Source organism: Quercus robur, chromosome 5 (assembly GCF_932294415.1).
Source record: "Quercus robur chromosome 5, dhQueRobu3.1, whole genome shotgun sequence".
In the NCBI taxonomy this organism is placed as follows: Eukaryota; Viridiplantae; Streptophyta; class Magnoliopsida; order Fagales; family Fagaceae; genus Quercus; species Quercus robur.
The window spans coordinates 4,058,406-4,075,264 of record NC_065538.1 but is presented as its reverse complement, the minus strand read 5'-3'; positions in this window follow the sequence as shown (position 1 = coordinate 4,075,264).

Below are 16,859 nucleotides of genomic sequence, written 5' to 3'. Positions count from 1 at the left end.
TAATACACAATTTTCTTTTGAGTGCTTAGATGAGCACTTCTAGGCTAAAACACAACTTTTCTCTTTAATACTTAGATGAACATGTCAAGGTAGTTGTTTTACTTTTTTAAATGCTTGAACAAACATGTCAAAGTATTTTGATTTTGTCTAGATAAACATGTCTAGGGTTTTTTTCCTTTACTTCTCTTCATAATTGCTTGGATGATCAAATATACTTAAAGGTTTTATTTTTATTTGTTTCTCTTTGCAATTATGTTGATGACAAATAACATGACAATTTTGTTTTTCCTTCACATGCTTAGATGAACATGTCTAGGCTAGGAATTCTTTATTTATATTGATCTCTTGGGTGAACATGCCATTACCTTCATTTTTTTTACATTTAAATTGTTATCTAACATTTTATTTTTTTTCTCTTTATGTCAAATTCCCCTAACATATATTTATTTACACTTCCTGCAAATCACATTTTTATGACATATTCTTTGTATTTGTTTGACATGACATGACATTGGCCACCTTAACCTAGGAGACTGGTTTTACTGGGTGAGATGGGTGCTTAATCCCTTCCCATCTCGTAAATTAGCCTCCGAACCAAGATCAAGGGTTCTAGACAATGTTTTTGTATATACAATTTTACCTTTTAGAATGTAACTAGGAAATAAAGTAATGTAATTTACTTTTCTTAGATTGTACCTAGGACAAAAAGCATTGTAAATTTTTGTTACAAAATTCGATGTAAATTGTCATATACATTAATACAACAGAAGTATTTTTCATTAAAGGTTTTTCTTGTTTTTCCTTTTTAAATTAAATAAGTGGCGACTCCATGTAAAACCCTCGATCTAGAGGGGAGCACATTTTTACAGTGGTGACTCCACTGGGGATGTTGAAGGCTAGACTCCAGTTTAGGTTATGGTGGCCAACCATGTCATTTGTTTGTTTATTGCTTTTAATACTATGTCATATTTGTTTGCCATAACATCATTTGCATGATTGGAATTGTATATGAGTTGTGTATGTTGCCCGGAAACCTTGGTAATTGTAGCCATGGATTGCGGTCCTCCTGGATTCGTGTACCCAGTGGTGAACCTACCACCCCATCGCCTAAGACTCGCTTGATCTTTCTTGCGTTTCATAAAGGACAAACTCTACCGTTTGGACCAACGCGGCGTTCATACGTCACAAGTTGGGAGGTACAACATCCTAGCTTTTGGGGAACCTATTAGCCTACCTTTTACCTTCATGTAAGAAGCCATAGAACTAATCTTTAGGTCAATCCCATCAAATACATTGCATCCCATGAATGTGTTTGGCTATTGTTTGATCCATGATGTGCCTTAGTCCAATGCTTAGGCCCATCATAATTGTTTAAGATTTCTTAAAAAAAAATAAAAATCTAACTTATGCATTTTGATTGAGACCAAAGAATCTCAATCAGGGTTCAAGCCCATCAAGTTCAAAGCATATCTAAAAGCTCAAGATCATCAAGCTTAAAGACATCAAGATTAAAGCCACCAATCTTAAAGTGCAAGGCCTTAGCAAACATCAAAACCGAGGCTTCCAATTAAGAAATGGCCAACAACCAAGAAGATCGACACATGAATGATCACAGGGAACAACCGCCTCTCACCACTCAAGATTTACTCAACATTTTGGTAGCAGGTCAAGCCCAACTCCAAAAGGACATCCAAGCATTGATCTAACAAATGGGGAGCAAGAACTCTCATGAATCCTTGAGGGCCCAAAATGATAATGGACCCAGAAATTCTAAAGAAAGCCATGGCTTGGTGCTGACTGAAAATGAGAAGAAGATGGTTAAACGAATGGACCAAATGGAAAAGCTCCTAATGAGATCTAGAAGGGTTAAAGAAGCTATGGATCTGCATTCACTTTCGCTCTTTCCTCAAGCAAGGGCCCCACCAAAGTTTAAGATGCCAACATTGGACAAGTTTGATGGCATGAGCTGCCCTAAAGCCCATTTGAAAATGTACATAAGAGCATTGCAACCCTTGGGAGCTGATAAAGAGTTACTGGCCCAAATGTTTCAAAATACACTCATCGGAGCTGCCCTACGTTGGTTCCTAAATTTGGAGGATTCTTGAACTTGGACTTGGAAAGATATGTGCTATGAATTTTACAAGCAATACAAGTACAATACTGAGGTGGACATCACTTGGCGAGACCTTGAGACAGCCAAGCAAGATTCCAGTGAATCTTTTCATGCATTCATCACAAGATGAAAGACAAAAGTAGCCCAGATGACCATTAGGCCCAATGAGGAAGAACAATTGAACATGATTGTGAAGAATCTCCTCCCGACCTACAACAAGTATCTATTTGCTCGATACTTTCCCAACTTCAAGACCCTAATTGCTGTTGGAACCCAAATTGAAGATGCCATCAATAACGGTGGGATTATCCAAGATCTCATGGACCAACAAATCATTGCTACACCAACAATCCGACTCTACTTCATGAGTTGCCTAGCCATAATGTGTTTTTCAAGAATTTTTTTTATTACAAGCTTTGTCTGTTCCTTACTTGTTTCCACTTTTTAATTTCATTTCTTGTTTGATGCATTTTGTTATTCATGCTATGTTTGATGAAAAAATTAAAAAAAATAAATAAATTTAAAAAATCTAAAAAATCTAAAAAATTAAAAAATAAAAATTGAAGACAACTTTGGACTAGGGGCATTGGGATCTTTAGTGACATTTCTGACTCCTTTCAAAGCCCAATTGAAAATGGTTTCCTTGAGGCCTACAATTTCTGTCAAAATGGACTTGTTCATGATAATCCTTCAAAAATTACAAAAATGCTTTTCTTCAAAAAGAAAAAAAATAATAAAATAAAATCAAGGAAAACTTTCAAAAAAAAAAAAAATCTTCCAACCAGGGGCATTGGGCCCTTTAGTGGATTTTCAAAAATGATGTAAGGCTTAACCTTCTCATCAAAGCCCAATCCGCTTGGAAAGAGTGTGACAGGTCAAAATTTTCAAATGTTATTTTCCTCAAGTACTACATGAGAATTCCTTTGGCGAAGCTTTTGCAAATCATAATGCTTAATGGGCCAACTGATCAATGTGCACCAAGAGAGAATTAATTTCATCTGATTCATGTAAGGATCTTTGTTGAATCACTTAGAACATAAGAAGAGAAGGTCCTAAAAGGCAATCAAAGAAAATCCAGTTATTTAGAAATCCCAACCAAAAAAAAAGATTCCACCAATCAGAAATTCTCAAACAATGTACACTCAATCCAAATCTTAGAACATTTTTTGTGTCACAATATTGAAGCATTCATAATTTTTATTCCAAGAGGAAGTTACTAAAAGAGTTCGAGTTACTGTGCCTATAAACAAGCCTTACTAGGGATAGGAGACCATCTTTGGTTTAGCCACATTATTCCTTGACACCTATTACAAATATTATCCATTGCTAGCCCATTTGAGCTATTAAACAGCTAGCCTTTTTTTTCATGAACCCATAACAACCTAAACCTAGGGTGGAAAAATTCGAGTGTGCATACTCAAATTTTATGCTTAGGAAGACAATCTCATAGCTTCAATGAAGACATCAAGAAAAGCAGAATCCATCAAGATTAGAAGAAACAATGAAGATCACATTTGAGAATGCAGATGATAATACTCCATCAAGGTGAGAAGACAAGACTTCATCAAGTTGAAAGCTAAGAGATTCCATCATACCGAAAGAGATAAGAGCTCATCAAGTCAGAAAGCATGAAGCAACCAAAAAAAAAAAAAAATCCCGCTAGATTGAAAACCTGAAAGGACAGTCTAGGCAAAAATTAGGGATAAAAAAATAAAAAATAAAAATAAAAATAAAAAAAACAATGGTAGATTGAAAACCTAAAAGGGCAGTCTACGTAAAAGGAAAGAAAAAAAAATCGAGTGTGAGAGAGCCTGCTAGATTGAAAACCCGAAAGGGCAATCTAGGCAAAAATTAAGGCACAAAAAAATTATTTTGAACTATGGATGACCTGATCCTTCTTTTAAAGGAGGTACATAGGCAACTTTTTCAAGCACGGTCATATCAAAAAAAAAAATCATTCATTCATTTGCTATCAAAGAAAGAGGAATACAAAAGAACAAAAGAAGTCCAATTGGTCGAAAATCGAAGAGACGGCCTAGTCACAATTGCCCAAAGAAGAGAAAAAGAAAAGGTGACATTGTCATAGGTTTCAAAAGAAGGGAAAAAAGAAGAACAAAGAAGGTCGAAAACTGAAAAGGCGGCCTAGTCACAAGTTACAAAAGAAGAGGAAAGATTTGTCAAGATGAAAGTCTAGAGGTTTGAAAAACAAGCATGAAAGCACATTCATATAATAGATCAATGAAGAGAAAGGCAGAAAAATTGAATCACAACAAAGACCTCAACACAAATTCGAATCAAAGAAGAAAATTTGAAAGCTCAAAAAAGAGTTGCCTAAGAAGAATACAAGGCAAACAAGAATGATATAACTTTGATACAAATGATCCATGATGACCAGTGAGCAGATGACAAGAATGATGAGAATTTCAGCACAATGTCAAGAAAGGGAGAAACAAGAAAATCCTTCTAATGCCTAACTTTTGAGTATTGCACACTTGAAGGGAATATCTACAGGGGATTTTGAGCCTTTTTATATCATTTCTTTCATAACCTGAACCTAGCCTACATTACAACCCATGCATAAAGACCTCCTTGAAGTTCTGCTAGTCATAGGCACATCCTTAACTCTGGCAATATTTTCTCTTGGATTAAAAAGGAAAAATGCTTGAGGTTATCAAGCCCCACTAGCAAGTAATCTCCATGACACAGTTTCTTAAATTCTGAAATGACATGAAAGAATTTTCTAATAGAGGGCACTCCCTTTTTGTTTGTTTCCAACAAATGTGACTCCCAAATTTGGGGCACTCCTCTTTGTTTCTATCCCAAAAAAAAAAAGGTGTCACCCAAACTTGAAGCACTCAAAAAAAAAACACATGACTCTCAAACATCTCTACATTTGATTTCTTTGATTGTCCTTGAAGACCTAATCCAACAATGTTTAAAAAGAAGAAGCAAATTTGATTACATGCATTCAATGACTTTGATCCTTTTTAGTCAAAAAGATTGACTTGACTCTTAAACAGTATGATATGCTAAAATAGTTGTTGAAAGGATTATCTCATGATCATTTGGGAAAGAAAAAGTATTTTCTCAAAAGGCACCACTATTCACCAAATGGTTTTTCAAGAAGAAAATCAATTTCTTTCAAAAACAAAATTTTTCATGATCAAGTCCATTTTGAAAATGCAATGCAAGGTTTGGTTGGAAGCCATGATCATTTTTTGGGTAGACTAGATGTCTTCCCTACAAACTTGAACTATGTCTAACCTGGTCCTCCTGAAGAAAGGTGCATAGGTAACCTATTAAAGGCTCTGTAAACAATAGGCACCAAATCAAGACAATGACCCAAAGCTGTTTGCAAATAGCTTTAAACTAGGGGCATTGGCCCATTTGCTTTTTTTTATCTGCATTAAGCATGCCTAAATTATGAGCATTGGTCCATTAGTTTTCATATGCAAGCTTTTCATCTATTTTTCTATGCAAGCATGTTTATACTAGGGGCATTGGTTCAAATTAACTTGTTTCTAACAAGCTTGATAAAGGAAAATTTTCATCTCAGGCTCTAGGTTTTGACAAAGTTTGTTTTCTTGAAAGTCACAAAAAGTTTTCAGAAAAATCAAATAAGATTTTCAGAAAATTCATAAATTATTTTCAAGGAAACTTGAAAATTTTTCAAAATTCTTACAAATTTTCAACAAAACCCATCAAGGTTTTCATACTTTATTTAACAAATTTTCAAAAAATAAAATTCTCAAAACTCGACAAGGTTTGTGAACAAAATTTTCAAAAAAGAACCAACAAGGTTTGTCAACAATTATTCAAAACAAGGTTTTCATGACTTTCTCGAAAAATCAAACAAGATTTTCAGAAAGTTTTAGCATCTTTTTCAAAAGTTGAGGAAAATCCTACAAGATCTTCAAACATCTCTCAGAAAAAGAACACTTGACAATGTTACACAGTTTTCACAAAAACCCATCAAGGTTTTTATCAAATTTCCAAAAGACATGACAAGATCATTCCAAAAATGCCCAACATGTTTTCACAAATACAAATTTTGATAAGAATATCAAAATTTTCAAGAGAAAATTCAACAAGATTTTCAACAAGTTTCAAGTTCAAAATTTTTCAAAAAATAGACAAGTTTTTAGAAAATTTGCCAAGATCTTCATAAGAAACCCAACAAGGTTTTTATCAAATTTCCAAAAGACATAACAAGATCATTCCAAGTATGACCAACATTGTTTACAAATTTTGGTAGGAATATCAAAATTTTCAAAAGAAAATTCAACAAGATTCTCAATAAATTTCAGGTTCAAAAATTTTCAAAAAACATACAAGTTTTTAGAAAATTTGCCAAGATCTTTACAAGAAAGCCCAACAGACTTTTCAAATAAAAAAGCCTGACAAGGTTTTTTTAAAATAATTTACAGGTTCAAAATTTTCGAAAAAAATAATAACAAGTTTTTTTTTTTTTGAAAAACTTGCCAAAACATTTTGGATCAAAATTTTTTGGAAACCAACAAGTTTCCACAACTTTGACAAATTTTCATCACACATCAGTTAAATTTCAAGTTGCAAAATTTGATGTCTTTCTTTTACATTGACATTCGCTTTTCAAGCTCTGTCAAAGAGCTCTGTCAATGAAGGGCATTCTATAGACACCTAATTTTACAACTTGCATTTAACCAACCGGTAGATCTTTAGATTTGTGATACAAAACAAATCTTGATGTTCTAACGATCATAATGGTATGTCATGGGTTTTGATCGGACCACCTGATCAAAAATTATCATACAAACAACTTTCAATGATCATGGCTCGCCTATATGATGGGTCTGATCACATCCTATTCGGAACACTTAATTTTGATTGGTTCTCAAAAGAATTAATTTGAAATTAATTAAGTGTGATTTTTTATTGGATTTCATTTTATTTCATTTTTTTTAAAAGAAATAATAAAAAAATATTTTTCTTTATGGCATCTTATCTGCTCTTTTAAAAAAAAAAAAAAAAAATTCTGGAGATATGATCCATGAATAATTCAAAAAAACAGAAAAATGCTCAAAAAACGTCATTATCTTCAGCAGTAACTTGAATCGCATTTTTGGTCAGAAAAACGTTGAAATTTGGATTTCTCTATTTCTATAAAAGTTGTAGAGAATTAAATTTCCTTTCAGAAAACATCAATTCCGAATCGATTGAAATTTTGGGCAGCAAGTTATGGCCAAAATACGAAACAGGTGCAGAAGATAACACAAATTCAGCATTATCTTCAATTTTCTCTCAAAATTTCAAATGGGTTCAACATCAAATCTGTTCAAGCCTATCTAATAGACTTATCCTTTCCCTTTGCTTCAGAAGAAAGATTTTTGAAAAATAAATTGGATAAAGAAACAGATACATCTTATGAAAAAATTCAAAAATGCTCAAAAGACGTTACTATTTTCATCAGCAATTTGAAACACATTTTTGGCATGGATAACGTTGAAATTTGGCTTTCTCTATTTCAGAAAAAGTTGTAGATAATTGAATTTCCTTTCAAAAACACCCATCTTGAATCAATTGGAATTTTGAGCGGAAAATTAGAGCCAAAATACGAAGCAGGTGCAGCATCATTTCAAAATTTGAATGGAGATCAACACCAAATCTGTCCCAGCTCATTTAAACAGGTTATCTCCTCCCTTAGCTTCAGAAGAAAGCAAATAACTTAGCTTTAAAGCTAAGCCATCCCTTCCCCTATAAATAGAGAAGACCTCTTCTATTTTCTGGACCTCGAATTCCCTCTTGAGAGCTAGTGAGAAAGCAGAAAAGAAAAGCTATTAAGCAACCATTGTTCTTACTTTGGTTGTAGTTTAGTACTTCCTTGCTTTCTCCCTAACCCTTTAAGTGATCAATTCCCCTTTTCATTTATGTTGGTAAGTAGTTAATTTTTTTTAAAATTCTTTATACATGCTAGAATAAATGCTTACAAATCATTATTCACTTCTTTTGTGTTATGCTTGGATGAACATGCCTATATGTCTTATTGATTTTCTCTTACATGCTTAGATGAACATTTCTAGGTGATACACAATTTTCTCTTACATGCTTAGATGAACATTTCTAGGCTAATACACAATTTTCTTTTGAATGCTTAGATGAGCACTTCTAGGCTAAAACACAACTTTTCTCTTTAATACTTAGATGAGCATGTCAAGGTAGTTGTTTTACTTTTTTAAATGCTTGAACAAACATGTCAAGGTATTTTGATTTTGTCTAGATAAACATGTCTAGGGTTTTTTTCCTTTACTTCTCTTCATAATTGCTTGGATGATCAAATATACTTAAAGGTTTTATTTTTATTTGTTTCTCTTTGCAATTATGTTGATGACAAATAACATGACAATTTTGTTTTTCCTTCACATGCTTAGATGAACATGTCTAGGCTAGGAATTCTTTATTTATATTGATCTCTTGGATGAACATGCCATTACCTTCATTTTTTTTTACATTAAAATTGTTATCTAACATGTTTTATTTTATTTTTTTTCTCTTTATGTCAAATTCCCCTAACATATATTTATTTACACTTCCTACAAATCACATTTTTATATGACATATTCTTTGTATTTGTTTGACGTGACATGACATTGGCCACCTTAACCTAGGAGACCGGTTTTACCGGGCGAGATGGGTGCTTAATCCCTTCCCATCTCATAAATTAGCCTCCGAACCAAGATCAAAGGTTCTAGACAATGTTTTTGTATATACAATTTTACCTTTTTTAGAATGTAACTAGGAAATAAAGCAATGTAATTTACTTTTCTTAGATTGTACCTAGGACAAAAAGCATTGTAAATTTTTGTTACAAAATTCGATGTAAATTGTCATATACATTAATACAACAAAAGTATTTTTCATTAAAGGTTTTTCTTGTTTTTCCTTTTTAAATTAAATAAATGGCGACTCCATGTAAAACCCTCGATCTAGGGGGGAGCACATTTTTACATGCGTATGAACACTACCTCGTATTCTTGAAGAAGAGAGAAGAATCAAGAAGTTTTGATGTGTTTGTGTGTTTTTTGGGAGAGAAATATGGTGAGAAAAGAGAGAAAAAAATGCCCAAAAACGCCCAAAACAACTCCCAAAAACCCAATTTTTCAGTCTTGGCCCAATCTGGGGTGCCAAGGGCTCTTTATAGCCCTTGGCACGCTTTCCAAGGCTCAGCCTAGCTTTCAAGGCCCTCGGGTTGGGCTGGTTGCCCTACAAGGGCCACTGTGCTAATGTCATCATGACATTAGCAAATTTGTCCTGTTGCACTTTTTTAGTTTAGAATTTGGACACACATTTGGAGGTTTTCCCATACTCGAATTGAGGCAATCTTGGTGTTCCTGGAAGGCTTTAGATGTCTAGTTTTTAGAAAGCTAAAGAAATTAAAATTCCAACGGTTGGATCAAAAGTTATGACCACGAAAAGCGTGCTAATGTGCTTTCCACAGTTTTCTCAATATCTCGACTGTTTTAACTCCAATTTTGACCCATGAATAGTTGTTGGAATGAGAATTTGATTATCTTTGCAATGGTGTTGGACTGAACCCATTTTGATGACCATATCAAAATTAGGGATTCTAAGGCCTACCGAAAGTCAACTCCAGGTCAAACTTGGTCAAACTTGCCAAAAATCTTCGAGAAGCTCGAGTTTGATGTAAAGCTATGAAAAGTGATATTTTGAGGGGATTTTGACTTTGTTTGACTTTTGTCCAACCCAGGATTGACTAGGGGCATTTTGGTCATTTTGGCTGAAAAAGGCACTTTGGGTGCTCCGATGTCTGAATGAGCTGCGCCATATCATTCTAGATGTTCTCATGGCCCAATGGAGAGAAAATAATATTTTTGAATTTTTCGAGGTCTGGCTCGCAAATCGAAGGTGGACAAAATACGGTATCAACCGGCTTAGGGAGTTCACTAAGTCCTTAGAAGGCCGGGCTTTTACTTGGTACACAAGTCTTACACCATGATTGGTTTTGAGTTGGAATGACTTGGCAACGCAGTTCATGAAAAAGTTCTTTGCTTTATAGGAAAAGCTCATGTTGTCAGATCTACAACATGAAAAGCAAAGAGCGTCTGAAGGGTTGCTGGAGTATATTTGCAGGTTCAGAGACCTCTCTTTGCTGTGCTATAAACCTGTGAAAGAGGAAAGGCTGGTAGATGCTTGTATTGCGGGCATGCTATATAAATATCGGCCTTATCTCAAAAACTTGTAGATTTCTAGTTTGACAAGGCTGGTAGAGGCTGCAAGAAGAACAAGTATGTTTGTGAGGAAACCTTCAAAGGGTTCAACTTTGCAAGCTGTGAGTATGCCTAGACAGCCTTAGAGGAGAGAAGGCAAGAAGGTGGAAGTTGCTGTAACAAAGGAGCCTAAGAAAGTAGTCAAGGGTAAGAAGAGGGAGAGAGGTGGCATTCCTCCCCTTTTACTATTTCCACTAAAATGTTATATAGCATCCTAGAAGCTTGGTTGAAAGATGGTGTAGTGGTGTTACCTAAATGCAAACGCGAGCCCACAGAAGAAGAAAAGCAAAGTCCACTTTTTTATAGGTACCACAAGAGATGGAATCACCATACCATGGATTGCTATGCTTTGAGGAATATCTTCCATGATAGGATAGCCAAGGGAGATTTGGTTATCAAAGCTGGGAAGAGGGCTGACCCAAGGATGTGTAGACCAAAGGTAGCAATGACTTTCTTCATGGGTCATGAGGATCCTATGGAAGAAGAAGCAGAGAACATGGCTAGCAGCAACTTAATGCCCCTACCTTTGGTAGATAAAGAAATGGTAACGAGAATTCAACAAGAAGATAAGATACATTTCTTTGTTAGGACATATGTGATTCAATATTAGGAACATATGTCAACATTTTATGTAATTGACTAATCCTTTGACAAAACGCACTTTACTTGTAATTGGGTAGATCTAGGATTTGTTTAATGCTTCCAGAAACAGGGTTTAAAGTTCAAGTGTTAAAGCCATGCAAGTCCATCCAAGAATCAAGTGAGAAAGTGTAGGATTTTAAAACTTGACAGCTAGCATCTATCGAGGTTTAAAAACTGCTGAAGCTTGTGGCTCGATAGCTAGCTCGATAGATAACTATCTATCGAGGTTTATGAAATTTAGTTTTCAGAGCTAATTTCAATCCAATCTGTGGGTATATGTTTGGGCTTTCTTTTCTCATAACCCTAAACATATATAAGGATTATTTTGAGGGCCGTAAAAAGTTACACAAGTTGCACAAGAGCACAATTCTACAAGTGTGAAGAAAAGTGTGACCGGAAACCTAATTTGCCCTAGTTCTTGCTGTGTTTGTACACCATAGAGTTTTGTGACCAAGCAACTCCATGATCTTCATCGTGTGATGAACTGAAAAACTTTGCAGCCAACATCCTTCTCAAGTTGATGATCAAGTCACATAATGGGATCCGCGTAATTTGTTAGTCACGTATTGGGAGCCGTGCATTGAAAGGAGAGATTATCACTACAAAACAAGTCCAATTGGGTATTGGAATAAGAGTTCAACTGTAGGTTAGTATAAGGTACTAGGATTCCTTTACTTGTAACCGCTTCTTTTGATAATAGTGGATTCTCGAGAGTGGTGACCTTAAAATCACCCGGCGGGGTTTTTGCCGTGTAGATTTTCCCCATTCGTGAACAAACCATCATGTCAATTTAATTTTCACTGCATACTTAGTTTAATTGGTGATTTGTTTGTGTTGCCATGTACATTGTATGTTAATTTGATTAATTAATAAACTTGCCTAATTAATCAATTAATTCATCACAAGGGATCAATACATTCTTGGCCTATCAAGTGGTATCAAAGCAGGCATACTCTGATTAGGGTTAATCTTTGTTGTGTGATCCATTGACCCCTATTCGTCATGGATAGAGGAAAATCTCTTATTATACCTCCTTTATTTGATGGCACTAACTATGCATACTGGAAAGTATGCATGAGAGCTTTCTTGCAGTCTTTAGATGAGAAAGTGTGGCAAGCTATGGAGATAGGCTGGACTAAGCCTATGGAAGCGCCGGCCAACTGGGATGATGCTAAGATCAAGGCGGCAAAATTCAACAGCAGGGCATTGAATTCTCTATTCACTACAGTCACTAATGAGGAATTCAAGAAGATATCCTCTACTGAAATGGCTAAGGAAGCATGGACCATCCTCCAAACAACCTATGAAAGAACCGATGCTGTCAAGGATTCAAAGCTTCAGAGGCTCATTACCAGCTTTGAAGAGATCAAGATGGAGGAGGATGAGTCATTTAATGAGTTCTATGCCAAGCTTAAGGACATAGTGAACTCAGCTTTTAATCTTGGGGAAACCATTCTTGAACCTAAGATTGTGAGAAAGGTGCTCAGATCTCTACTCGAGAGATTCCATGCCAAGATTACTGCCATTGAGGAATCAAAGGACATCGACAAAATTTCTTTGACTGAGCTGGTTGGAAATTTGCAGACCTATGAGTTGGGTTTAACAAGGATAGGGAAATCAAGCAAGAGCAAGAGAATGGCTTTGAAAGCCAAGAGTAGTGAAACTGATGAGTCTTCAGACGATGAAGATTCTAAGATGAAATCCTATATCATGAGGCAATTCAAGAATTTTATGAAGAATGCCAAAGCGAAAGGATTTAATAAGGACCGAAAGTAATCCAGTTCCTTACAGTTCAAGAGCCAAGATAAAGGGAAAAAGGATGCTAGGGATGGTGGCTAGTACACTGTTCTCTCAGAACCAAAGTGCTTTAGGTGTCAATGTTTCGATCATATGAAACAAGAGTACCCCACTTATCTCAAGACTATCGGAAAAAGCAAGGCACTTGCTACTACCTTAAGCGACACTGAGCCTGAGGATGACTCCAATAATGAGGATGATGGAATCCTAAATGCCTTCATTGCCAATGTATATCGTACTGAAGGGATTGTTGAAGATGTGGATGAAGAAGAGGAATTGGGGGACTCTAAGTTTGAGAAGATGGATGAACAAGATGACATCCACATAGCCTATGCAAATTTATACAAGGTCACAGAAAAACATGAGAAGTTGTATAGGTTAGCCACCAAGAAGCTTAGTGATGTAGAGCTTAAGCGAGAAGAAATCTCTACAAAGTTTGATAAAGCCAATCAGACGATTGGAGCACTGAGATCTGAAAATAATTTCTTGGCTGAGAAGACGAAAAAGCTTGAGGCAGAACTGTTCCAAGTCAAAGCTCAGTTGGAAATGACTTCAAGCACTAAGCTCGATGAGATGCTCAGTCTTCAGAAAACTGCTTTCGATTGAATCGATTTAGGGTATGATTTCTCTTCTCCTAATATTGCTTCTACTAGTGCTACTATTTTTGTTCCTTCTGCTAATAATATTGAAACTGAGAACAATGATGTTAAAAATGAATTAGCTGGTGAGAACATAGACAAGGGTAAATCTATCTTAGGAGCATCCCCTAAGCTTGATAAGAAAGAGATTAAGAACCTTTGGGCTAAGAAGGGAAATTCTCAAATGCCTAAGTAGAAAATGTAGCATTTTTCTCATCATTGTGGTGCAGCTGGACATACTCAACGTAATTGGTACAAGTGGTTAACCATTCAAAAGAGAAACAGGATGATCGCATCGGGAGACCAGAATCAGTTTCCATCCTTTTTTGCTCCTCTTGGAGATCTTCTCAAAGCCCTCATGTTCCTTTCAAACTTGAACGATTTTAATTCTTCCTCCTCACCATTGGATTAAGGATTTGCTAAAAGAAAAGGTTCTTCCAAGGTGTGGAAGGAAAAGGTCTCCAAGTGATTTTGTCACTTTTTCTCTCTCCCCTTCTTGTTTTTGTTTTACATTACTTGTGTGTTTTGCTTTATTGTTTTGAGTCAGTCTAGTTTTATGCATTGCTTTGTTTAACTTGTTTTTGTTTGTTTTCTTTTCAGTTTTGGTTTATTTTGTTTTTCATATAAAAATAAAAATAAAAAATTTAAAAATCAGAAAAATACAAAAACAATGTATGTTTGTGTACATTGGTACTTGTGTACCTTGGATGGCTATTGAAACAAATTTTTCTAAAATTTGTATCTTTTGTAACTTAGATGAGCATCTCTATGCATAACTAAGCAAGTGAGCTTTATGGCTCGTGTTTGTAATGAGTAAGATTAAGTGATCTCTTATACTTAACACTCATATCAATCTTTTTGACGAGAAGAACTAGAAAATCCTAAGAGAAAGACATAAATAACCATCTCACCACTGTTGCCCGCCAATCATGAAATGACATTTGTATCCTTCAGCATAGCAAAAGTGGAATGTCAAATACTTAACATAATTGGGTATTTCTTTTCTCTCTCATATATACCCATGCATGGTTTGCTTAAAAAGAAAAATATGCAAAGAAAAATAAAAGCAAAAAGATCAAAATGCTTTATATATGATTGCAAGCATGTATTCTAGGAGATGTGGGAGCTATAGGATGTACCTCGAAGGTGATAGTCCCATCAAACAGTTATGATTGTGTGTGAGTTAAAATGATTGTCTCATATCTTAAATCGTCATAACATGTAGACACTTATGCAATCTTGTGATGTTTTTCACACACAACATGCAATATTCTTTGCTACTTTCGATACATGTGTAGGTACAATATGATTTGGCAATCACAAGGAATACTCGTGTTAATGTATGCTCACTAAACTGTCTTAACTTGTTTTTGAAATATAAAATTGGTTAGACTTGTTTAGTATGTGTGTGTGTGTTTTGGGATCTTTATGCTTAACATTTTTTGTGTTGAGAAATGTTTTTGAGAGCTTAAAATATTGTTTGGATCTCTGGTTGAGTAGAATACTTGATTGCATTCATATCTGTGTTTTTCTCTCCTTTGAAAAATTGTTTTTAAGCAATCTTGATAGCTTCTCGATTGCTCTCGACAGATAAGCTATCTATTGAGACCCTTTAACTTTTTTTTATTGCATTCTCGATAGCTCTCAATAGCTGGTTCGATCAATCGAGAAACTTTCTGTCTCCTCGATAGCTACCTCAATCCATCGAGCTTCATTGTGTTGAAAACCTCTTGTTAGATCCTCGATCGATCGAGCTTTAAGAAGTTTCTATATAAAGAGGCATCGCGATTTCAGATCTCATTCCCTCGATCTCTCTTGATACTTTCAGCCTTTTCACCTCCCAAAACACTTCTCAAATACTCCAACTTCTTCCTCACTTCATTTTCGGTCTCAAGATCTCTGTTCCTCATCTGGTATGATACTTTCTTCATCTTTATCATGCATTTTCATGATCTTTGACCTAACTTTTGGGGTTTTTTAAAATTGTTTGAGATTTTTCAAAACTTTTGAGTTTTTGTTAAAATTTTGGGATAGGTTTTTGTTTAAATGATCTTTAAACTTCATGCATTGCGTCACATGTGCATTATAACAATGTTTCATGCATTTTAGATGTGTGTTTACTTTGTTGCTATGATATGTGCTGGTAGGTTTGGATTGGGCTAAGCCCATGATGAATTTATATTTGCATGTCACATGTTCATGCATTCTCATGCATATGTACTTTCAATTTTATATATTTTTATATATTTGTTGTTTGGTACTTTTCTGATTGTTTCCCTCTCTTTCTCTCTTTCTCTTCTTCTTACATTAGTTGCGTCATAGTACCTAAGAGTAAGTCTACCCCATCCCAGAACCCTCTTCGTTTCGAGGCATCTTCTTCTTCTTCTCCATCTGACCCCACTCCTTCTCACGTTCGGTTCCATGATGAGAAAGACAAATCGGACTTCTTTGAGAATTTTTCACGACACGGCATTCATTTGAAACACCAAGTCATTTTGTTAGACTTCTTTGAAGCTGACTTGCCCACTGTCATCTATAGTAGGGGTTGGGAGTCACTATGTGGTGCCCCGGTCACGTGCCCTTTTGTGATCATATAGGAGTTCTACTCCAATATGCATGGATTTGATTACTTTATACCTCAGGTTTCTACTCGCGTTCGGCGTATACGCATGGTCATTACTCTGGATATTGTATCCAAGGTACTACATATCCCTAGGGTAGCGCATCCTGACTACCCTAGCTGTAAGCATCTGAGGACAGTGTTCAAAGACGAACTATCGTCTTTATTCTGTAAGACGCCTTCTTCATAGGGTAACCGTCAAAACAACTCATGCTCGACCTTTGCTAAAGGTCCGAGAATCCTAAACATGGTGATGATATGTATTCTTCATCCTTTGTCTCACTATAACACTATCACAGAGCCTCATGCTCGGTTTTTGTTATCCTTCATTAAGGGTCTCCTTATTGACTTCCCTTCGCACTTTATACTCTCCCTCATAGATGTATTTAGGGACACGGCGACTCGTGATAAGCTCATTTTTCCTTCCGCTATCACAAGACTCTTTCACCACTTTTCTGTCTCCTATCCCAAGTCTCCCCACTTCACATTCATGTGTGCCATCAACGCCGCTACCATTAAGCGGAGTCTTGCATAGCTTCACTCGAGGTAGCCCTGGACTGAAACGGCCGCACCTCCAGCTTCTATCGCTCCATCCACCTCTGCTCCTTCTTCTTTAATGCGTAGAGTGACATTTGAGGCCATCATGGCATAGTTTATGTGCATGGATGCTCGCCTTAACACTCTTAGCGATGAGTTGTGCCAGGTGAACACCCATGTCGATCGTATCACGCGATGACAGGCTGTGATGGGTGGTTACACAGTGACTTCCTCTGCCGAGGCATCTG